This window comes from Tamandua tetradactyla, chromosome 14 (genome assembly GCF_023851605.1).
Source record: "Tamandua tetradactyla isolate mTamTet1 chromosome 14, mTamTet1.pri, whole genome shotgun sequence".
Taxonomy (NCBI): domain Eukaryota; kingdom Metazoa; phylum Chordata; class Mammalia; order Pilosa; family Myrmecophagidae; genus Tamandua; species Tamandua tetradactyla.
Window position 1 is genome coordinate 28,064,193 of NC_135340.1, and position 25,344 is coordinate 28,089,536.

The 25,344-nt window shown below is 34.8% G+C and overlaps 1 long non-coding RNA gene across 4 annotated transcripts in view; it reads right to left on the reverse strand.

Moving 5' to 3' along the window:
* Positions 1-25,344, reverse strand: part of LOC143655689 (uncharacterized) — a 307,867-nt gene that overhangs the window by 278,301 nt on the left and 4,222 nt on the right. For all 4 annotated transcript variants that reach the window (XR_013162234.1, XR_013162233.1, XR_013162235.1 and 1 more), the window contains exon 3: positions 1,272-1,356. This is a non-coding gene — a long non-coding RNA (uncharacterized LOC143655689). The remainder of the gene's footprint in view (positions 1-1,271; positions 1,357-25,344) is intronic.

Sequence of the window (25,344 nt, forward strand, 5' to 3'; positions counted from 1 at the left end):
TGGCATTTTGACATTCACTGCTAACATTCCAGGGAGAAGGTTGCATTTTTGTACTCTCTTCAAAACACTCTTGTTAACAAATTGCACGCATGAACAGATTTTTTCATCATACAAAAAGTATTATGATAGGGTTCTCATTGCTTGGTATGTGTTCGAACTTTCGGCTTTCAAAAATCCACATAATTACTACCATTTTTAATATTTTCCATTAAGCTAAATGCTTCATATCATCACTCATAACCAAACCAGTGATGATCCTTCTAGTTTACCCATATTCTCATTACTCATTCAAAAACCCCCATTAGTCAGAAACTAAGGCATATTTTTAAAGAATGATTTTCAGTAGTAATGTCATCCTTTAATATACAATACCGTACCATTTTAGGTACGAGGTGCTTTGAGTATATTAATCTTTTTAAAAAACTGCTATTATCACTGCCATTCCACAAGTCTAAAAATAAAAATAGAGCTAATAAGTGAATTGCCCAACTTTCACAAGAGTCATCCAAAGAAGAATTAGAATATCTTAAATTTCATCTCCACCTGCTTTCTTGGACAACCTAATATTAGACTTTTCTTAAAGAGTTATATAAGCCACCTCTCAAAATATGATTCAATCTAATTTATGAATTATAGTATGACAGGATTATTTTTGATACTGTTAAAAAAGTTTTGTCCATGAAATATACAATACATGAAGAAGAGTATATAAAATGTGTAAGGAGAAACTACTATCTGAATTTTATATTAATCATTTATTAGATTTTCTTTATATTTTTAAAACCTATATATAAATTCCTATATAATATAGAACTCGCCTTGACTCTTCACTCTTTGCATTTATCATAAATGGAATTGCACTATATCAATTCTGACTTGCCTTGTACATTTAACAATCTATGACAACACATTTGGCTATACTTCCTTAATTTTATCTCTACAGTTTAGCTCTATAGTTTTCCAGTAGTTAATGGATATTCCATTTGTTTCCACTTATATGCTGTAATGGCACTAGTGTTGTAATATTTTCCTACATGCTTCTTTGTATACATAGCCAATGAGAAGATGTCAATAGTGGCATTTCAGTTATAACAATCAGAATGGGCTAGTGTTTACCATTAGTGTTTAAACCATCAAAGCTTATTTTTTGTTTGTGTTACACTTTTATCTTAGAGGGGTTGGGTAGGGATAGGCTCTCCTCCATATAATCTTCCCTCAGGAGATGTTGCCAGTCATCATGGAAGAGGAAGAAAACCTGGTCAACCACTCACCAGCTCTTAAAGGTTCCCATTTGAAAGTGACACAGATCACACAGTTACACTGAATTTCAAGGAGGTGGTATTATTTACCATATGCCTAGAAGGAAAAGAATAAGAAATATTTGTGAACAGTCTGAATGTACATTAGTGATGACTACAAACTATTTTCTAAGTGATTGCTCAATTTACACACCCACAAAAGAGGACGAATTCCATTGCTTAATATCTTTGTCAAATGTTTTATTGTCAGATATTTATATTTTTGTTTGCCTGATCAATATTAATTATCTTTCTATAGTTTTAATTTGCATTTTCCTGATACGTTACGAGGATAAGTGTTTTTTCATATTTTTATGAGTGCTTTGCACTTCCTCTTTTGTAAAATTGTTCATTACTCTGTTCATTTTTTTATTGACTTGTCCACATTTTTTTAATGACTTGAAGGAATATTTATATATTCTATGTACTAATCTTTTATTGGTTTTATTTGGTTGCAAATATTTTCTCAAACTCAGTGACTTGCATTTTTACTCCCTTTACTGTCTTTTTGATGAATAGTTTTTGCTTTTTATAAAAATACAGCCAAATTTAATATTTTATTTTACTGTTTTTTTTCATGTTTTAAAAAAGTTTCCTCTATCATAAGAATAAAATTATTTTCTTATATCATCTTCTAAATGTTTTATAGTTTTGCCTCTCATCTTCATGTATTTAATTCATCACAAATTAATTTTCCTATATGGTCTGATAATAACCTTTACTTTGTAACTTCTATATGTATAGTCTTATATGAATATGAGTCAGGGGAGGTTTTGGGCAATTCTCAGCAGGGAGTGATTTTGCCCCTCACCCAGGGCCTATGTGACAGTGTCTGGAGACAATTAAGTTTGTCCCAGTGAGGGAAGGATGCTTCAGGCCTTGAATGCTGATAAAAATCCTATAATTCTGAGGACAGTACCCAACAAAAATTTCTTCAGCCCAGTATCAATAGTGCTGAGTTTGAGAAACTCTGGATTATATTATGCCATGATGACAAACACCCAAATTCTAAATGGCTTTCAACAACAAAAGTTATTTCTTCTTCACACTAATGTTAACTAAGGGTTGGCTGATGCTGTGTCCTTATACAGGATGTTGTCAATCTCATAGCAGCAGAGAAAAGGGAATGTAGACATATCATACATGAAATGGATCTATCAGAGGCGTTGCACATCTCTTTCCCTTAAATTTCTGTGGTCAAAATGAACCTCATGCCCAAGCCCAAAGAGATGTAAAATCCTCCAAAAGAGAAGGCAGTGAATTTTTTGAACATCAATTAAATTTAACACATTCAGCCTTCTTGGTCAACAATGTTCAATTCCCTCTATTCTGCCAACAAAACATACCTATTCTTTCACTATTTCGCATTGGGTTCAAAGTCTAGGGTCTCATGATACTCTGTTTAGTCAAAAACTCACCTGTCTCTATTCAAAGAGCTCGAAAAAAAAAAAAAAAAAAGAAAATGTTGTATTTTCTGTCTTCCAACACACCAAACTCCAAGGGTGAAATATCATCCTATGCCACTTCCAAGCATAAACTATAATGGCCATCTTCTGACTCCATCATCACTCTTTATTCCCCATGCCCTGAAAATGGCATGTCCCACACAGAACTGGTCCTTTTTCAGCCTGCATATCTGAATGAAAAACATATGTAGTGGAACTACACTCAACCCATAATCAACACGCAGTATAAGAGGGAAACAAATATTTGTGTTTTAAGCTACTGGGTTTGTTTATTTTAACCCCAATATAATTAGTCTAAATTGACAACTTCAAGTTTCTGTGGGAGAAGCATGTCCTTAGTTACTTTTAGCTAAGTCACGTTTTACAATTAAAAGAATTTACTGAGCAGCCCCTTAACTGATTAAAAGTTTTTTATCCATGTGGACTCTGGCTATATTCCTGATTTTATCTTTGCATAGGCTTTGTTGGTCAGAGTTTTTGTAAATTTTGTTTTGTTTAGCTACTTAGAAGAGAGAATCAGCGTTGTCTTCAAACTCTACAGTCCTCAAATTTCCTGACACTCTAGTTTCTTTCATTTTTGCTTTTACCTCCAAATTAGGTAATTCTATTCTAAGGATTACCTTTTTGTGTAGTTCAGTCAAATGCAAATGCAACTTTTCTTTCATCAAAGTCAGGAACATAAGTTTACTAACAGAAAATAATGTTAAAAAATCTAAATATCTATATCCAGTGAAAATATCATTCAAGAAGGAAAAAAATAAAGAAATGTACAAATAAAAATCTCTGAGAGCTGAGCAAACACTTGTAAACCCTCACTAATAAAAAAATCTTAAAGGATACTTCAGGATAAAGAGAAGTATTAAAGCAAAAATGGTCTAAGCCAGAGTTTCTCAATTTTAACACTATTGACATTTTTGGTGGAACATTTCTTTATTTACTTGTTTTGAGAAACTTCCCTCTGCATTGTAGGATGTTTAGCAGCTCCCTGGCCTCTACCTACTAAATGCTAATAGCATCCCCTTCCTTTGTTGTAACAACCAAAAATGTTTCCAGATATTAGCAGACATCTCAGGGGGATCAAAATCACCCCCAGTTGAGACCCACTAGTCTAAATAACTGAAAGGTAGAAATTGCTTACCTGGATGAAAAAGCAGGGACCCCTATATATGCCTGGCTGGATAAAAAAGGGAGATACAATGCTATGCTGTCCACAACAGATGGAAAATAAAAGAATTGGGAAAAATTACAACATGCAATCCAAATCAGAAAAAAGCTGGCATGGCTGTATAAATATCAGACAAAATAGACTTCACATCAAGGAATATAAATTGGTATTTCTTAATGATAAAATGGTAAAGTGTATCAGGAAAATATAATAATTATATATACATATGTACTAAATAATAGGACTTCAAAAACTACATGTAGCAAAACCAAAAAAAAAAAGTAGTAGAAGATCTAAACACTCTTCTATCAGTAATATGTGGAATAACTAAACTGTGCTGTTCAGTATGGTGGCCACTAGCCCACTAGCCACATTGTGGCTATTTGATTGATATTTGAATTAAATTAAATTTTTAATTCCTTAGTCACACTAGCACATGTCAAGTGCTCATTAGCTACATGCGGCTGATATACTTCATTGGAACACACAAACAGAACATTTCCATCATACAGAAAGTTTTCTTAGTAGCAGACTAGACAAAAAAATGTGCAAGGTTATAGAATATCCAAATGACAATGTCAATCATCTTAACTGATATTCAAAAAGCAATAGACTGAAGAACAGAAAATACATTTTAAAAACATATGCAGAATGTTCATCAAGACTATATTCTAGTCCACAAAACATTACAAAAAGAGAAATTACAGACACAAATATTTATGAATATAACACTAACATCCACAATATGTTATAAAACTCATACACTATACATACATGCATATGTGTGTGTATATGAATTACATCATGACCAAGATGACCAAAAATCTATAGTAGGAATGCTAGGAATGCGAGGTTGACAACAATAAATATTCTATCAATTCACTTTACTATATTAATAGAATAAAAAGTAAATGATCAGGCGGGCCATGGTGGCTCAGTGGCAGAGTTCTCGCCTGCCATACTGGAGACCCTAGTTCAATTCCCGGTGCAAAAAAATGTCCAATAAGCACATGAAAAGATGTTCAACATCATTCTCACCTCATTAGGGAAATGCAAAGCAATACCACTACATACAATGAACCATCTCTAGAATTCAACTAGAATTGCTAAAATTGAAAAAGACTTGACAACGCTATACAATGGTCAGAAAGTGAAACAGTGAAACTCTCAAACATTGTTGATGGAAATACAAACTGGTATAACCACTTTGGAAAACAGTTTGAAATTTTCTTATAATATTAAACAAATATAAACTTATAATTCAACCCTAACCCTAATTCAAACCACTAATTCAACTCCTAGGTATTTATCCAAAAGAAATGTTACATGAAGGTACATGGTGCTTTGTTCATAACAGCAAAAAAACTATAAACAACCCAATTTTCATCAATATTTGAATGGATAAGGATTTTGTGGTATATACCCATATAATGAAATATCCCTCAGCAATCAAATGTATTAGTAAAAATGAATGAATTGCTGACATGCACAATTTTGATAGCTATCAAAACCTTGTATGTTAAGTGAAAGAAGTCAAACACAAAGTACATATTTTATGATTCCATTTACATGAAATTATTTAAAAAGGTGAACATTAATCTTTGCTGATAGAGAACAGGTAGGTGGTTGCCTTGGGCTTCGGGGTTAAGGATTAACTACGAAGAGCTGTGATGGAGCTTCCTGGTATGGTGAAATGTTCTATACTTTGTGGTGTTAGTTATACAAGTGCATGTATGTCAATAATTATCGAACTGAATGCTGAAAATTAATGCATTTTATTACATCTATATTTCATCTCAATAAATTTGACTCAATAAAGGCCTACCCTTTAGTCATTTGTGAACAATATGCAGTGAGCTAATAATAAAATATGTGCCAATAATAAAATGAGGATTTCATATTTCAGAGTTGATACATTATTTTTCTTAAATTACAAAGAAAATTTGTGTCAATCTATTATTCTTTCCATGTTACCATGACAGCTTTCAAGAAACTACATCCTTTCTTCCTTAAGTATCAGTTTTTAGAAAGTAGATACCAAAATGAGTTAAACATTGGCTTTAGACATAAAATTGTCAATGTTCAACCACTTTCAATGTACAAAACAAGCAGGTTATTATGATCCAATTTAACATTATGCGGAGAAGGGGTTAGTCAGGTTAACATATAAGATTTCCTCTATTCAATGCTTCCTTAATTTAGCTATATGTCACTGGGAAAAATTTATGAAACAATGTGTGTTTTCCGAGGACAAATATCTTATCAGTTTTATTCACCTTATTGCCTAGTACAAGGTTTGATACTCAAAAAACCATCTATTATAACAAAAGAAAAGGAAGGAAGAAGTGAAATAGAAGGAAGATAAAGGCAGACAAAAAAGTCAGGGGAAGAAAACATTCTCTTTCATTTTGTACTCAATGCCCTCTTTCTCTCTTCCCTCTGTTGCATAACTGCCCCAGTGGATGAACATGCATTCATATTGGAGCATAAATTGACAGATAAAATATTATTCCTCCAAAGGAATGTGGAGGAAAATCCTTAAATAAGAAAAATGATGTTTGTTCTAGTTAGTTAGCTGCTGGAATGCAATACACCAGAGATGAATTGGCTTTTAATAAAAGGGGATTTATTTTGTTAGTTCTTCAGAGGAAAGGCAGCTAACTTTCCACTGAGGTTATTTCTTGCATGGGAAGGCACAGGGTGATCTCTGCTGACCTTCTCTCTGGGACTCTGGGTTCCAACAACTTTCCTCAGGGAGGTTCCTTTCTGCATTTCCAAAGGCCTGGGCTGAGCTGCGAGTGCTGACATGAGGTGTGCTGAGCTGCTTCGGCTGTGCTACATTGTGCTCTCTCATTTAAGCACCAGCCAATTATGTCAAACATCATTCATTGCAGCACACATACCTCCTAGCCAACTGCAGAGGTAATGAGCAACAGATGAGCTTCACGTACCATTGGCTCATGTCCACAGCAACAGAACTAGGTGCCTTCACCTGGCCAAGTTGACAACTGAATCTACCACCATGCTACTATGATAGGATTTAAGCCTCAAAAGCCAGATGCCTGTGCTTAAAGTGACCTCTTATAGGTGCCAGAATTGCACTGACCCCTCAATAAAGTTAACATTTATTTATTGTGTTCAACCTAGTAATAGATTCCCTCCTTTCTTGTCAACTCTTGGCTCCCTTACATTCTGTAATGAAGTGCTATAATTAAGAAAGTAGAAGAGACTTTGAGGCAAATGATTGTTGGTTGTACCTCTATGTGCGTGAAGCAAATGGGACTAAGAGGGAGAAGTCAAGCTAGGGAAAGAGGAAAAAGAAGAAGAAGGTAAAATGGGAAAAGGGAATAAATTTAATAACAGGGATGAGAAGGGTCTAAATAGCACAAAGCAATAAGGACATTCCTTATTTTTTTTTTCTTTCTCACACACTAAAAGAAAAAAGCCACTCACCTTTTTCCATAGGTGGAGTGATGGCTTTGGGAATAGTGGGAATAGGGTGTGAGGTTTAAATCTTGGGAGTTGAATACCTTTGACCAGTTACTTCATTCCTCTGGAACTACTGATGAAGGCTGAATAAGACCTTTTAATGGTTTGGTCTTCCTCTTTCTAAGGGTCCTCCTGTGATACACTTAAATAAGTGACATGTAAATACTAATACATGTTTACTTATTTGAGAAATCTATAAAATATATTAGAAATTAGTTTACATGAGGATTTTTGATGTTTCAGGAATCTCATATACATGTGATAATTTAGGGTCTCTTACTACATATTGACAATAGATGCTATTTTTGAAATTTAAATTATGTGTAGTAAATACATTATTTTAAAAGTATTTTAAAACTACATCCTGTTTTATCTACAAGTGTGGTAGCATTTGTTGGAATAGTTTCTTATTCCCTATGAACAGTAGAAAAACTGTAGATAGTATTAAATCTATCAGTTCAACAAACGTGGAGTGTTGTATAGAGTTACCTTAAAGCATTGAGAAGTGTATTAGCTAGGATTCTCTAGAGAAACAGAATAGCAGGAGATATCTGTAAATATAAATTTATAAAAATGTCTCATATACCATGGGGATGTAAGAGTCCAAGATCTGTAAGGCAGGATGTGATCTGGCAGCTCCAATGAAGGCCCTCAATGAACTCTCAGCAGAGGCTGAAGAGTTCTCCTGGCTGAAGCAGGAAGAGTGATTGTCTTTTCTGAATCCTCCTTAAAAGCCTTCGGTGATTAGATTAAGCATCACTCATTGCAGAAGACATTCCCCTTAGTTGATTGCAAATGTAATCAGCTGTGATTGAAGCCAATGTGATCATGATTTAAGTCCATGGAATGTTCTTATGGTAGCAGACAGGCCAGCCCTTGCCCAACCAGACAGCTGGGTACCACCATTTGGCAAGTTGACACATGAACCTGACCATCACAAGAAACAATGATCTAAAAATAGTAAATTAGTGTTACACATCATAATGTAGCTGGTCTAAAGTAGGATAAATTTTGGATATTTGACTCCTAAGTGGTTTGCTTCTGTCTTTGCTGCAGAAAATTTATACCTACACCTAAATTTGAGTTCTCACATACTATATGGATATACATATATAGACAGGTAACTAAAAAGTAGTAGTGATTCATTTAACAAATACTTATCACATTGTCTCACCATGTATTCTGTTAAGAAATGAAAGTGTAATGATGGTCTAGCTAGGCACAAATCTTGCTAACTTAGGCTTCAAAAACTAATAGTGGAAATGAACTTAAATACCTAACATATTCTTTGTGGAAGCACTCTAAAACTAAGTGCACTGCATGTACTTCCCAGGCCAATATCATTTTTGATGGAATCATTTATCAAAACTAGGCAGCAGGGAGGAAGCAGTCTTACAATATACTTAGTGAAAGATATCTCATCTCCAGCATCACCATGAAATTCAAAAGACAATACAACAGAAAAAAAACTAACAATAAAACCAGGAAAAGCTAAATGTTTATGCCACATGGTCTATTCAGGAGGTGGGAAATATGTGCTATACTACCAAACAAAACATAAAATAACATGGCTCCAAAGGGCTCACAATATCTAACAGAAGGTCTCTATTTTTATTCCTTCTTTTACATGAAATTCCAAGGATACAACACAATATTTCCTATTTTAGCGTTCATCTGAGACTTCCTAGTGGAAAGTGTACAGATATGGTTGAGGCATCAAGATATGATCTTGCTTTAACTGACTCCAGATTTCTCTTTCAGAATTAAATATATCATAAGAAAGGAGTGAAAAAAGGGACAAAAGAGTCACCCCTCATTTTTAAGCAAAATGTTTGCTCTAAATATTTTTATCTTGTGCTAATTGCTAATTGAATATTTTGCAAGCTCTATTTTGTGACCTCCTGGTATTTTGCAGAGGTGTCCCTGAGATTCTGCATACATTTGATTTGACTTTTCGAACTTTCAAACACATTTTTATCATTTCAAAGCTATGCTAAGAAAATTTGTTATACATCAAATTTCAATACATTAGAAACTAGCAATACTGAATTTTGGGTTGCTTCCTTAATATTTTCTGTGTTTGCTTTAGTAAAAAGCTTTTTCTAAGACTTCTTATTAATTGAAGAGAATTACAAAATTGACAGAAAAGATGTATTTTTTAGAAATCTATTTCCAGTTGCAACTTCTCTTTGTAAATTAGGATTTTCTTGATACTGTGCCACCAAACAAAATTAAGACATAAACCAGATGTTAAAGCCGTCATTTGCAACCTCTAATTTTAAACCTTTATATTATCAGATTATTTCAGTTTCCTCAGTAATAAATTTAAAAATAAATGCTGTAAATTTAAATGTGTATAGTAAATTTATACTATTAAAAGGCCTTTTCTTTTATAAAGTAATTTTCTATTTTTCTCTGAAAAAAATACAAATGTTTAAAACTACATCCTCTACTATATATTTGTATCTCACTTAGCTTTTATTTGCAGTGTTTGGATGCTAAACAGACTTCTTTGCATGTATCTAAGAAGATTACCTGAAGAATTATAACTATTCAATAATGATATCTACAAGGTTATATTGAAGATATTATGCACATTTAATTGGTATTCAAATTCAATTGGTAAAAAATAATACTAATACGCTTTCTTATATTTTTTTGTTAAGAATATACAACTCAATGCTGTCTTTATTTGGGTGTTATGTCAATCAAGGATTGATATTCACTGACTTCAGAAGGTTTAAGAGTCTAAAAACCATGAGAAAGTACAGATTTCCATAAACTTTCTGCTAAAAGATGATGCTAAATTCGGGTGACGAGCAATCTGAACCATTTGTTATAACTTCAAAGTTTATTTTCATTCAACATTATCAGCCCTAACAAATGGAGATAAACATATTGGCTAAAGTACCAGTCACATAAATATAATGAGTGAAGTGAATGAGTGTAAGCGTGAGTGATGGGAGCGAAAGCAAAGCCCCAGCCTTTGCCTTGCCTAAAGGGACAGCTGCTACTTAACTTTGGTTTTCAGTGCCATGTCTGAATGTGGGACCAGTGTTCCAGATTATGCGGTTTTTCAAAAGAACCTTGAAGAAGAGATATTTTTTTAATATGAAGTATATATATTTTTAAATGTTGGCCACTGCATTGGTTTGTTAAAGCTGCCAGAATGCAATATACTAGAAATGGAACAGCTTTAAAAAAATGGAATTAATTAAGTTGCAATTGTACAGTTCTAAGGCTATAAAAATGTCCAAACTAAGGCATCCAGGGAAAAATACCTTGACTCAAGAAAGGCCAATGGGAATGGAACACTTCTGTCAGCTGGGAAGACATATGGCTGGCATCTGCTGTGGTCTTGGACTTCTCATTTCAGACAGCTTCCCTGGGAGTTTTTCTTTCTTCATCTCCAAACATCTCTGCCTGTGTCAGCTCTGAAGCTTTTTCAAGAATGGCTCCCTCTTAACAGACTCCAGTAAGCAACCCAACCTTGAATGGGTGGAGACATATCTCCATGGAAACCACCTAATCAAAAGGTCCCACCCACAACTAGTGGGTTGCATCTCCATGGAAAAAAATTAATCAACAAAGATCCCACTCAACAATATTGAATGAGGATTAAAGAACATGGCTTTTCTGGGTTATACAACAGTTTCAAACTGGCACAGACCCCAAAATAGAAAACCCAATGCTCCCAAAATAAAACAAGATAGCTAGTCTATAACCTCTGAGCTATATAAATCAAGCTCCCCAATAATTGTTCCTACCTCTAAATACAATTGACAAAAGAGTTTCGATGATCTGAATTACACATTATGGCCCCTACATTAAATGAGTCTGCTCTGCAATTATATTAAATAATTTCATTTTTCATGAGTCACATGGCATATAATATGTGTCTGTGTTCTGAGAATTATTTTTAATGTTTAAATCTACATAAAAAATTCAGGCTGACACATACTATGTAAAGTCATGTAACCATATTTTACTTTTGAAAAATCTACTTCAATATATTTTCTTCTTCTTCTTTTGGCTACTGACAGTTTGTTAAAAATCTATTAATGAATATTCTCTCCCAAAGTAATAGCCTTAAACTTAATTTACTCATTTAGCTCCTTAAAAAGGCATTAAAGAAGGTATTTCCTTGACTTCTTAACCATAATTCATAGTGTCTATGAACTACTCTTACAGAAAGTCAGAACTATAAGAACTTTTTAAAAAGTATAATGAAATTCTTTATGAATAAGATCCAGAAAAAGAAGTGCTTGTACAGTGTCACAGAGATAGTTAATTTTTTAAGAATCCAAAAATACTAAAGTTCAGGAATAATACTTAATATCCAAATTGAGATAATGAAAAAAACTGAAGTACAGTGATAACATGTGAGAAAACATAGCATGTGTAGTAAGTTAAAATATAAAATATACAATTGGTATAGATATAGACATCCTCAAGTAAATATTAGGCTGTGTAACTAAATGACTTTACTCTTATTTTCAGTGCTCAGTGGAGATTCTTTTTTTTTTTAACTGTTGTAAAGCAGCTCTCAGTTGTTAATACTAGAGTGAAAGAAGTTTAGATGAGTTCAAACATTTGGAGAATTTCAAAGAGGCTTGTGGCATGTGGCCAGGGCTGTGTCCTAAGCCTTAATAATAATTAAACTCAGTATCCGTCATTCGTCTCTGCTTTGTAAATAAACTGAGAAGTCAGAGATTTCTCATTGACAGAAAAATAGAAATTTAGTGGGCAGTTCAATAAAAAAAAGGTTTAAGAAACAGTAAAAAGATGAGAACTATGCTTCTGGCTGTCAGAAGAGCTGTCAGGAGTCAGACAGATTCCAGCAGGGAATGATGGCATTTTCTATCAGAACCACAGAGTTGCTTGAGAGACCGGGACTGGATTTTAATGTAACCCTATAGACTTGCTCAACATACTAACTAGCCTACTTTATTTGTCCTACAATAAGAGAAATTATATTTTAAATCTCTACTCTCTAGAGTTATATGAAATTATATTTGTTGTGTTTGAGGGACAAGGCTCTTTTGCTCTGTAGGGTTGGTTATCTAAGGATCTGGAGGACTTTCTTATGGTTTCTGTCTGGAAATTAAAGGTGGGGATTGGGAGTGGGCGTTGGTCTTCACCGTATGGCAGTTCATGTCTTTAACATTGCCCCTTATGCTTCATGATGCTGCTGTTGAGGCTCTGTCTGCTATTCTTTGGCACTGATCCAATGACTGGTTCAGTAAGTTCTCCATGGCAATGTCCCTCACTGAGTGCAGGCTCAGCTATGAAGGGTATGTAGCACTACCCTCTAGGCTGCAGTGCATAGTGGTTGGTCAACAGCCTCACTCAGCCATTCCCCATCTCCATGCAACTGGACACTAAACTCTATTTTATAGTTCTCCATGTCTCCCAGGTAAGGTCACTTCCTTTTCAACTCTAAGTACCATTTATTCTCTTCTTCTGTGAAAGCCTCTCTCTCTCTCTTCAAAAATTCCTGGATAAGGAATGTCCTCCAGTTACCCTAGAAATTGTTGTTTTGGGAACCTGACACATGGAAACCTTTAATATTCCCCTGAGGCAGAAACTTCAGATTCAGAATACTAAATTTGGCTACCTCTGATAAGAAAAAACCTCCCATCCTTAAAGAAGCATATGTATTGAGATGATTCAGGACAAATAATAGCTCAATCAACTCCTAACACACGAATTTAAATAAAGGAGCTCAATTTCACTTAAGGTAGGCAATCAATAAAATGATTCAAACAAAGGACAGGCCAAATAGGTGAAGGACAGGGATGTGCCATCACTGGGGCAGGGGTGGGGTGGGAGGGTTGTGCTAGCAAAAGAAGCAATATGAACAAAACTGCTTTGGGCTTAGTTAGGGGAATGTGAGACCATGTCTAGGCATCACAGGATTGGTATAAACATAAAAATATATAGATGTGGGGCCAGGGTCGGGGAGGTGAAAATCAACTTTGAAATGAAACTGAGAAATTTATTGCCTAACTGTGGGGATATCCCAAATCTATTGCCAGCTAATGACATTTGGATAATTATGCTGCCTTGGCATATTTGAATTAAGAAAAACAAAGCAACCCTTGGTGCCACATAAACATATGCTTAGAGCTAAATTTCAGTTTAGTAAGTGTACTGGAAACAGATTAAACTTTTATTTTTTGATGCTTTCTGTTTATTCTTCTCCTTGTTTACAAATAAACTCTAATGAAAAATTGCAGTCTTTCTTCAGTTTAAGAAAAGGGTGAAAGATTTTATTAGACCAAAACCAAGGTATAAGAGAAATTTGAGTGCTCACAAAGCCTACCCTGTTCGGGAGTGCCATCTATGCTTATTTCACATGGCAGGAAGAGAAGTGAAAATGCAAAATGGAAAAGTTTGGAACACAAGCTATGTATCCTTTCACATTACAGGCTTTTACCTCTTCTTGGGTAGTAGGGCTTTTGGAGAATGTAGGGTATAGGATATATAAAAGTATATATCATAATCCTAGTTAGTGCATGGTTGGCTCAGGCATTGTGGAGGCTTTAGAATATACCAGTGATATGGATATTAATAACTCTATTCAAGCTAAAAGAGCATCTTTACCTTCCTTCCTTATTTTCCTCTCCTGCTACCAATATACAAACTTTCCTAATTTTTAATTAAGAGTTTTGCTAATATTTAGATCACCAGAAAGTTATAAACACTCCTATCTGGTCTGTGATACCTTCCAGGATACATGATAAGAATAGCTAAAGTGTATTCAGCATTCATGCTAAATTCTGTTATAATCACTTTTAAATATATTAACCCATTTAATGTTTGTGATCCTGTTCTATAGTATTAAGATAATGCTCACTGCCATAGCAAACACTCCCCCACCTACTCATCCAAATTTCAGTAGGTTAATGCAGTAGAGTTTTGCTTTCCCTGTTCTCATTCACATGCTAGCCCAGTGCAGGTGCTCCCTGTCATAGGTAGTTTTCCTTCAAATTATATCTATGGACTTGTAGATATAATTTGTTCAATAATTGAACTGACTGATAAATGGGAAAAGACAGCATGGAGGAGTCATGCCAATTTCTTAAAAGCCTTAGGCCTTGAATACCACACACGAATTCTATTTTTATTCCCCTAGTGAAAAGTAATAACTTGGCTGCAGCTGGAGGCAAAGAAAACTGGAAAACGTAGTACCTTGCTGGGCAGCCATCTCTGTGATAACACTACACCATGGAAGAAAGAGTATATATTTTAGGAGATAGCTAAACATCAGTAGCATAGGTATTTACCACTATTCCCATTGTACAGGTGAGTAAATTGAGGCACAGAATGGCAAACAATTTGTTTAAGTTCTCAAAGCCTGTAAGATGAAAAGATCATACTCCAACCCAGCTAGTCTGATGAAAGAGTGCATAATTAACCACTACACTGGTTTCATGTTAGATGATCTATTGTACTCTTTCTCATCATCACCTTCCTCACCAACCCCCCTTTCTCAAATCATCCTCCTTCCTCTTTTTCTTCAGATATGGAAATGAGTGAAGAAATGGAGTAATCTTTAAAGAATTTCAGCAAATGCATCACTAATACAGCTCTCGGCTATACATTTTATACTCAATGACAATATGTTTATGATCTTTACTTGGCTAAATGACAATGATAGAAGAAAATACTAGAAATATGTATATAATCTGTGTCTGTTTAGTTTTAGTTCCTGTCAAAATATTATTTAATTAAAAGTATTTATATTTCCTTTCACAAATGACGTATTTCACATTGGAGGTAGCCCTCATAAACAGGGTCTTAGGTGTGAAAGATGTATATCAGAGCATAATTTGGAGAATAAAAATTAAGGCATTCTGGGAAGAAGATGGAGGGTAGCTTTTTTGTTAATTTTTTTGATTGAGGTAAAATTAGCAAACAAGTAAGCCTTAATTATTTTGAAGTGTGCAATTCAGTGACATTTCGTACATTCCTGCAACCATGAACTTTATCTAGCTCAAAGACGTTTTCATCTTTCTAAAAGAAAAACTTTAACCATTAATCAGCAATTTCCCATTTCCCCTCCTCCAAGTCCCTGGCAACTACTAGTCTGCCTTTGGTCTCTCTGGATTTACCAATTCTACATATTTCATGAAAGCAGAATCATACAATATTAGATCTTTGTTTCTACCTTCTTTTACTTAGCATAATATTTTTGAGATTCACATTATAGCATGTATTAGTACTTCATTCCCTTGCTGAATAATGTTCCATTTTAAGGATATAGGACATTTTGTTTATACAGTCAGCAGTTGATGGCCACTTGGGTTGTTTCCACCTTTTAACTACTGTGAATAGTGCTGCTAATTAACATTCATGAGCCCAATATTTGTTTGAATAACTCTTTTTCAGTTCTTTTGGGAATATACCTGGATGTAGAATTATTGGTCATATGGTAATACTATGTTTAACCTCTTGAGGAACCACAAAACTGTTTTCCGTAGTGGCTGAACTATTTTACATTTTAACTGTAAAATGTAAAATAGTTTTTACATATTAATCCTTTAATATACAAGGATTCTAATTTCTCCATGTTTTCATCAACACTAATTATTTTCCATTTTTTATCCTAGTTTTGTGAAGTGGTATTTCATTGTGATCCTGAATTGCATTACCCTAATGACTAATGATGTTGAACATCTTTTAATATGCTTATTGGCCATTTGTGCATTTTCCTTGGAGAAATATGTTTCATGAACAATTTCTATTAATTTACTTTTTTCTCTGGGTTGGCCCTCCTTTCTTATTTCTTTTCATGCCTCATAAGATGAGGCTACAAACTGGAATTTTGAATATTCTAATATATGAACTCTGAAAGTCAGATTCTCTTTTTCCCTGTCAGGGTTTGTTGTTGTTGCCTGTTGTAGATTATTGTTGGTTTTTTTGTTTGGTCACTTTTAAAAACAAATGTTATCGAGTCTGTATTATTTGTTGTGTATGGCCATTAAAATCTGTTCTGTTAGTGGTTAGCTGGTATTTTGACAGTTATCTCAAGTGGCTGGAGCCAGCAAAAGAAAAAAAGGGAAAAAGAAAAAGTACTCTCTAGTCTTGGCAAATTCACTGCATTGTGGTACTCCTTCAATGCTTATCCAGGCTGTTTCAATTTTCTACCTGTATGGTATCTGAATACCAAAAAGAGATGAAATGTTAGGGTCTTCTCAAGAATTTACTGAGCATTTGTCCTGCCCTGGGTGTGCACATGAATTTATGGCTCTCCTAGTAGATGCAAGAGCTTTAAAAAGCCTTATTTCCACATGTATCTTTCTCAGCCTCTACTTTCCATGCTTCTTGGTCTGTCTATTGTTTGTCTCAAGTGTTCCTTGCCCAGGCTACTGCAGCCAATATGTGTGCAACTAAATGCTTTTGGCAAAAGCTGCCCAGGAAGCAGCCCTAGTCTTTGGAATGCTCCAAGTTGGGTGAAACAAAGGGAAGTCTTTGCATTAGTCCTTGGGGGAGCCACCAAACAGCCACGCCACATCAAATACCACAACTCTTTGAGGATAAAGTTTGAATTGCCAGCTCTGGCACTTGCAATCTGTAACAGGAGTACAAGTTGCCATCCTCACAGATGTCGCAGATTTGGGAGATGGGGGATAGTAGATGGGCAGTTTAAAATGCCACAGTGTTCACTTACCACAAAATATGGCTTATTTCTTGACCAAGTATTTACCTAGTTGTTGAAAATTTTTGACTGAATTCCAGAGTTCTTCAAGAGATGATTTGGACAGTTTTTGCCAGTTCATTACTTGCTTTTGAGATCAGACGGTGTCCTGGATTTCTCCAGTCTGCCATTTTTGGTGGTGTCATCTGTGCAGAGTAGTTTTCGAATCTCTTCTAATCCTTCCTCAAAAAATAAATACCAGGAGTGCTGGCATAATTAAAACCCATAGATAATGTTTACCACAAAATTATGTGAAAAGGTATCTCTAGGAATCTCAAAATACAACCATTACTGCAAACTACAAGACTTTACAAGGGATTATCAACTCTGTAGGAGGAAACAGGAGAAAGACCCTGACGTCTCTGGTAGGCCTGAAAGCCTGAAAAACTCAAAAATCCTCAATAGAAACTCACTGAAAAATTCAGTAGGACAAATAGTACACAGCAGAAAACTGGAGAAAACGCTCCAGGTTCCAAAAATCATGTTTAAGGAGACCAAAATTAGGCCAGCCAGTACCTAAAATATTCAGGAGGAGGGTGCCGCTATCCAGCTGTCCAGGTGGTTGCAAGCGCGGCAGTTCTCCAGCTCTGGAGGAAAGCGCCAAAGCTGCTGAGATGATGCAACTGACGTGCAGAGGGGTTATTGACCAGCCCAGAGACCTACAGCAGTGAAATGAAAATTCTACTAGAGGGGAAATGACTACTGCTCAGTTGAGGGGTCAGTGGAAGTTCTGTCACCGGATCTTGTTTCAGTGTCTCACAACTTGCTCCACCATGGAAAGCCCTTTCCACCTAACCCAAAGGAGCTGGAGAGATGTTAGAAGACGGCTCTGAGAGATTCTTCCCTGAATCTGTTTTCAGCTACTGAGTGGCATCTACACTTAACAGGTGAAACATGATCAGCACATTACTTGGATGGATAAACTAGCCGGTTTGGTAGAAGAACTGGAGGCAGATAAGTGGAGATTTAAACTCATGGAGGATCAACCTCTAGAGCACAGCAAGTGCAGAGCCAGAGAGGGAATTTTCTTCCAGCTTCCAAACCCATCCAGAGATTCAGAACTTCATTGCTGAAATGTTTATTCATCTCCATATTTGGCTTCTCTGTATTTGTTCACAGGCCACAAATAGTTAAATGTGTGATCTTGCACGGAAAACTTTTGTTTTTAAAATCATTGAGAATTAGATTAAGACAATTGGTTCCAGAGAACCAGGAGTTTGGGGTTTAAGAGATATTTGTAAAACTTCACAAGCCAGGTAGGACACATACCAGAATTGGTCAACCAATTCAGTGCCTGGAAATATTCATCAGTTAAGGTCAAGATATGAAGTTATAAAATACAGCATTTCTGACCTAAAATGGTTATTTGCAAATGAATGTGATTTCAACTCAGAACCTGTCCAAATGAGAAATTTTTAAATGCTCATTTTTCCCCTCAATTTTCATGCATACAATTCTACAGATTCTAACTCTCCCTAACTTCTTATAGACATGCCGAAGCCTGGCAAAAATAATTGCTTTTTGAATTTTGAAGCACTTTAAAAACAAAGCAGCAAGCAAAATCTTTTACACTCAGAAAACCTGAGTTCATGTCACTGGTGTGGACTCAAGCAATTCTGAAGCAACTAAATCTTTGAAAGAGCTAAAAGAAAATAACAATCATTTAAGAAACTAATTACCTGAGCTCCATTCCAAGGCAAAGGCCCTTCCTGAGAAGAAAGTACCGTGTGCAGAATTCTAATTGAGCAGGAAAGGGAAAATAGAGGCAAAGGAAAGGTAAGGGTCCAGTAGAAGTGAAAAAAGGGAACAGAGTCAAGAGAACACATCTAAGTATGAGCCCATATTGCTTATTACTTTCTGTAAACAGCTAAGGAGATTAGCTGTTGTATAAATAGCTAAAGAGGTGAGCTGTGTGGCTGGGAAGCCATTCTGGCCCACCATTGCTTTCCAAGAGTCAGGAACACTGATATCCCTTAAATGTGAGAAATGAAAAATTAATTTGGTTGTGTCATTTATAGATCTATTGCTTCTCAGCTCCAAATCCAGCCTTCATGGCAGATTCTGTGAAAATAAAGACAGACCTTTTAAATATTTCTTCTCTGCGGCCAACATGGTGTTAAGCTTTGTCAATAAAGGGCACTAATGGGACACTGAAGGAGAAGAGAGTTCTCTTCCTAGTTCTGGTGTTTCCTGTTTGCTTCTTCTTCCTCCTACTGAGCAGCTGGGAGTACCCATGGGGGACGTTCAGTAGTACTCATGCTCATCGAGTTTCAGTGGGATACCCATGGAAAGCTTCCTTTTGAGTTTCCCTCTGGATAGATTCCCAGTGAGTTTTGCAGGTGACCCTGTGATCAGTTTCCCAGCCTCAGCCTATTAGCTCTCCTCAGAGCTGTTTCCATTTTTGCCACTAAATAGTGTTCACATTTAGCTGTGGTTTTCTGCATAGCTGTACCTTGGAGGAATATTTTTTTACTGCTAGTACTGTCCATGGTTTCCTGTTTACCAGCCTTGGTCTACCCATAGTGCAAACGGGTGTTTTGTTTGTCCAGCAACTGTGAACCAGCTCTAAGGGCAACTCAGTGTACTTGACCACCATTCATTGGGTCCTAACCATACTCTCTCCATGGAGGTCAAATCTCAGTCTTGGGACGGGGTCCCCTTTCAGGCTTATTAATCCCTTCCAAGGTATTCTTTAGGGTTCTCTTTACCCTTTTATAAATAATTCCTTGCTTAATTAGTCACTCTTTATATTAAACCTTCCTTGTTCAAATCACTTCCTGTTTTCTGTCTTCTAATTGGACCCTATCTGATACAGTCAACCAACCCTATACTAATTTGTTATAATAAAAAAAAGAAAAATGGACTGGATAACATCCTTATGGAAAAGAAAGCACAACACAAAGATACCACAAAACATATGAAAAGAGTAGATTTATTAGGCTACTATTTAAAATCAAACTAAAAGAAGTTAAGGACATGATAAAAGCTATAAATTCAATATTAAAAACACTCAGAAATTAGTTGATTGAAGAAAAGGAATATTTGAAAAGAGAGCTCAAGAACTCAGGAAATCTTTGGAAATATAGAAGAATATTCAGAAAAAGACTAATTAGAAGAAGCACAAGAAAGTATATATACCATGGGTAAAAAAAGTAGATACAGAGAAAATAAATTTTTTAAAAATGCAAAAATAATGTTAAAATGGTTCAAGAAATAGTGTTCACATTTCCAGAAATAAAAGGAAAATTGCACCATACTGAAGAAAAATATTGCATATAAGAAAAACAGCCCAGAAGAGTAATCACTGATATATGGTCTCATAAAATTTTTGGAAGTTTAGGGAATTTAGGCATTCAGGCTAAAAGTCCTAGTAATTTATAAGAGAAAACAAGCATGTTATCATCTCAGTTTTAAAACAATACTTTATGTCTGAAGACAGTGGAAAATCATATTTAAGATGCTAAAGAAAAGAATGGGTTTTAAAACAAGCCAAAATGATATTCAAGAATAAAGGCCACAGTCATGTTGTCAGGAACATGCAATAATATAACACAGGAAATTTATGTTAGTAAGTTCTTTCTGAAGAATCTACTAGGGATAAAGCGTTATACAATTAAAAATGACCAGAGAGACAATAACATAAGGAACAAAGAGAGAAAATGTGTATTAAAGATCTATTTACCTGTGGAAATTATGAATAAATAATGATTATAAGCAGGGGAATTTAGCTTTTAATGATTATAGATCATTATTGTTTATTATATAAGCAATAGCGTTCAAATAAATGTTATATCTATATTCTATATGTTCAGGAAGTTAGACGAATTATTGAATATATTAAGCAGAATCATAGAAGATATAAAGGAGACCCAACTTTAACTTCTAGAAATGAAAACTACAAAGTCTTGAGATGCACGACCTGCTAAATTCTTACTTGATCTGCATAAGAGAAAAATTCTAGATCTACAGACCCGAAGTCTGGCTGGAATCACCCAAAAAGAGAGTCATGGCCCAACAGTCAAACTCCAGACCTGAGCTAGTTATAGACCAAAGAGGATCTTGATGAAGGACCACATTACATTGCCAAATTTTTTTACTATGTGGCATTAGGCTCATGCTCATGGAATTCTTTGGTTTTACCATGTTCCTCAACATTCTGAAGCAGCTGGCTTGGTACAAGTGCGGAATGGCCTTTGAAGACTCAGGTTATGGTGCCATCTAGATGTAAATACCTTATGGGGCTGGGGACATACACTCCAGAAAGCTATATATGCTCTAAATCAGCCTCTAATATATTTCTCTCATAACCAAGATTCACAGATACTTGAATCAAGAAGAAGAAATGAGAGTGGCTTATCTCACTACTAATTTTAGTGATTGACCAGCAACTTTTTTTTTTTTTTTTTCCTGTCCATCTCTACAACCTTAGGCTCTGCTAGTTTAGAGGTGTTAGTTCCAAAGCAAAATCCGTTTCCACTAGGGGACACACGAATGATTCTATTAAACACGGTGTTGAAACTGTTATTTGGTCACATTGGCTACTCATGCCCTCTAAATAAACAGGAAAAGAAGAGGTTATTGTGCTAGCTAGGTGACTGATGCTGGCTATCAAGGGAAAATTGTTTGCTACCGCACAATATGGTTAAAAAAATGTGTCTGATATACAGGAGGCTCCCTGTTATCTCTTTGTACTCCTATATACTGTGACTAAAGTCAAAGGAAAACTGTAACAACCCAATTCAGGCAGGATTGTGATAGCCAACTCTCTTCAAGAATTAATGTTTTGATCATTCCCCTAAGCAAAGAACCACAGCCAACCAGCTAAAATACTTGCTAAAGAGAAATGGGAATATGGAATGGGTAATGGAAGAAGGTAGTAATAAACCCCAGTTATGACTACATGACCTTTTGTAGAAATGAGAACCATATTCAGAATGAGTATTTACTTATTTCAATATGGATATATATTTGTGTGTGTATTTGTTTTCTTTCCTTATGTAACTATACAATATGGTGGTAATGAACTCTTTTTTTTTTTTTTTTTTGGCATGGGCAGGTACCGGGAATCGAACCTGGGTCTCTGGTATGGAAGGCAAGAACTCTGCCTGCTGAGCCACCATGGCCCGCCCGGTGGTAATAAACTTTTAATTTCAATATTTAAGTCACAGGATTTCAAAGAAGAAAGAACGTCACCCAAAGATTTTGTATTCACTACTAGGGAAAAGGTTAGTGCATTTTCAGTTGTATGTGGGATAGTTGTATTATGTTATTAACAAGTATGACTTTGCTATTGTCTTTATTTGGTGATTAAACACAGTTTAAGGAGATGTATATGTGTATTAAGTTGACAAGAGGTGGATTGTGATGGCTTTGTGATATGTCAATTTAGCTAGGCTGAAGTACATTTCCCAGAATTCCCTGTCTTGTTTGTTTTTGATTTGAGTGGACTATAAGGGATAGCCTCTTGTGAAAGTTAGGAGATGGGAGGCAGCAGCATATACTTTCTCCCAGTAATACTGGTGCTGCTTTGAAGGGATTTTGTGTATGTAATTAAAAATTTACTCAAAGAGGCGATTATCCTGAGTGGGCCTGATTTAATCAGTTGGCAGTCATCAGAAGGGATAAGGTCCTCCCTGAAAACCAGAGACTCCAAGCTGAGGCTGTAATGGCTCTCTCTTCGTCCCATATCTTTCCTTCCTGCCTGCCTATCTGCTTGTGAATTCTGGTTTTGTTTAGCCAGTCCCTACAATTGTGTAAGCCAATAATCTTAATATCTCTGTATCCCTAGATCACTAATACATAAAAATCAAATAGAAAATATAAATACTACTGGTATTAGCTTCTTTGGTTGGCTTGCAACTGATAATAATAAGAGGTTTATAACAGACATATCAACCTGCTGTTATGTATTATTTTATTTGGGTAGAGATTTGAACAAAACATAAAACAACCTTATGTGATCATTGAGGAAATTTAAATACAGATCGGATATTTTATAATATAAAGGAGTTACTGTTAACTATTTTTACTGTAATAATGGTATTTTTGTTGCCTTTTTCAAAAATTCTGAAATATTTTCTAAATCAGCCTCTAATGCATGGTATAATAAAATGGATGCTAAAGATTTGATTCAAAATTATTCTGAGAGAGGGGTTATATATGAAACAAGACTGGTCAGGAGTTGATAGTTTTGAAGGTAAGTATAGGGTACATGGGTATAGAAAAGAAACTATTTTATCTCCATTTTAATCTTTCAAAGTTTCCATAATGAAAGAGGAAAATGAAAAAAAAAAAAGCCCACAAATAGCTTTGAGATAAAAAAGCTAAATAAAGGCAAACGACATGCATTTAATAATTTTTCTAGCCTTACTACAGACTAAATTAGGCAGAATTACTCTACCCAGCCCTTCTTGTCTCCGTCATTTTATCATACACACACGTACGCACATACACATCTTTCTATATCCATATGCACAGAAACATTCCATGTAAAATGTACATTTCTATTAATAAGCTCTATTACATTAAGCTTTATTATTATTAAATATATTATTAATATACTCTCACCTATTTGAAATAATTCATGGATAAGTGAATTTAGAAGTACATAATTCTAATTAGACACTCTTCTGACCTACAATAGAAATTTTTACATAGTGAAACCAAAAGATTAAATATTAAGGCAGAATCTAAGGATAAGCATGGTAATACATATATATTTTAATACACAACTTCGGAAATTTCTTCTGGTACTTATAAACACCAATAACAACACTCTTATAAGACAAACAGAACCTTTTTATTACTTAACCTATAATAGACAGTGGAAATAACAAACTACGTTAGAAAGAAACCTTAGCTAGAAACATTAAAAGCTTTTCTGGAAGATAAGAAGAACTGGCGTTTTTGAACACAGGAAGTTAACAGAAAATCCAAATGATCTATAATATAAGCAATTCCCTGATGATATCTGTGAGTTTACTGTTTGTCATTTGAAGTTGTATTTCATTATATTTATGTCTCATTTATTTCAATTTGCTTCATATTGCTACATACAATACTTCCAAATGAAGAGGTCATCCTGTTAAAATGATTGTTTCTATGTTAAAATGTGAAAAGATCTTTTTAAAAATTCTACCTATATTATTGACCTTTTGGTTTTAGCTCTAAGAAAAGTATAGATAGGGAGAAAAACATCATGGAGGGCAGAGGATGTGGGAATGGACGAATTTATTAATCTCCACAATGATGCTCTAAGAGTGGACTATGATAAGCATTCAGACTATTTAACAGATCAGGAAAGTGCTATATGAAGGAATATGATAAATAAGATTTTATGGTTTATCATTGACAAAACTAAAATTAAAAGTCAAAGCTCTTGCATATTATCCTTATTAAGGTGAGCATATAATTTATTGTCCAAACTGGGACAGTTTCGAAGGCATTATGTCGTCTGGGACCTTTGGCATAAGTCATAGCCATCTTCGACAAATGAAGGCTCAGTGTCACTGTAGTCATTACCAGAATAAAGGGTATGGGTTGAAGGCTATTTGATGGATGCAATAGATAAGTAATTTAAACTTAATGATATAACATATGGATACTAATCAACTACCGCTCGTTTAGTCTACTTCTGTAATTCATTTTTTTTCCTTTCAGATACCATTTGTTTGCTTTGCTATATCTTAACAATTTACCTTTTACTGCTTTTAACACCATCAATTTTCACATCCAAATGGTTTAAAAGATGAAATTGCCACATTATTGTGTTTGTAATCAAATACTTGCATCTATAGATTATGAGAGTACATCTTCAAAATGTGTACTCTTAACTGATTAAAAAATCCTTTAGACATATATCATGTACTTTGATTTGATATTTTATTTGTTTTTAGAGACAAATCTCAGTGCATCTACCAGTTCTTCTATATTACAGATGAGAAAACTGAAGCTCAGGCAGTTTAAATAAGTTACTCTAGGTCACAAAGTTAGTAGGTGAGTCAGAAACAGATTATCAGTTCAAGGTTCTTTTTCTTCTTAATTTTTTATTTTGAAATAATTGTAGACTTAAAGAAGAGTTACAAAGATAGGACTTCCCCTAAACCCTTCTCCCAACTTCCTCTAGTATCAACATTTTTCATAACCATGATGCAATTATCATAAGAGTCTTTCTGTTGTACTTAGATTTATTTCCTTTAAGTGAGAAAAGAATACATTTCAAAA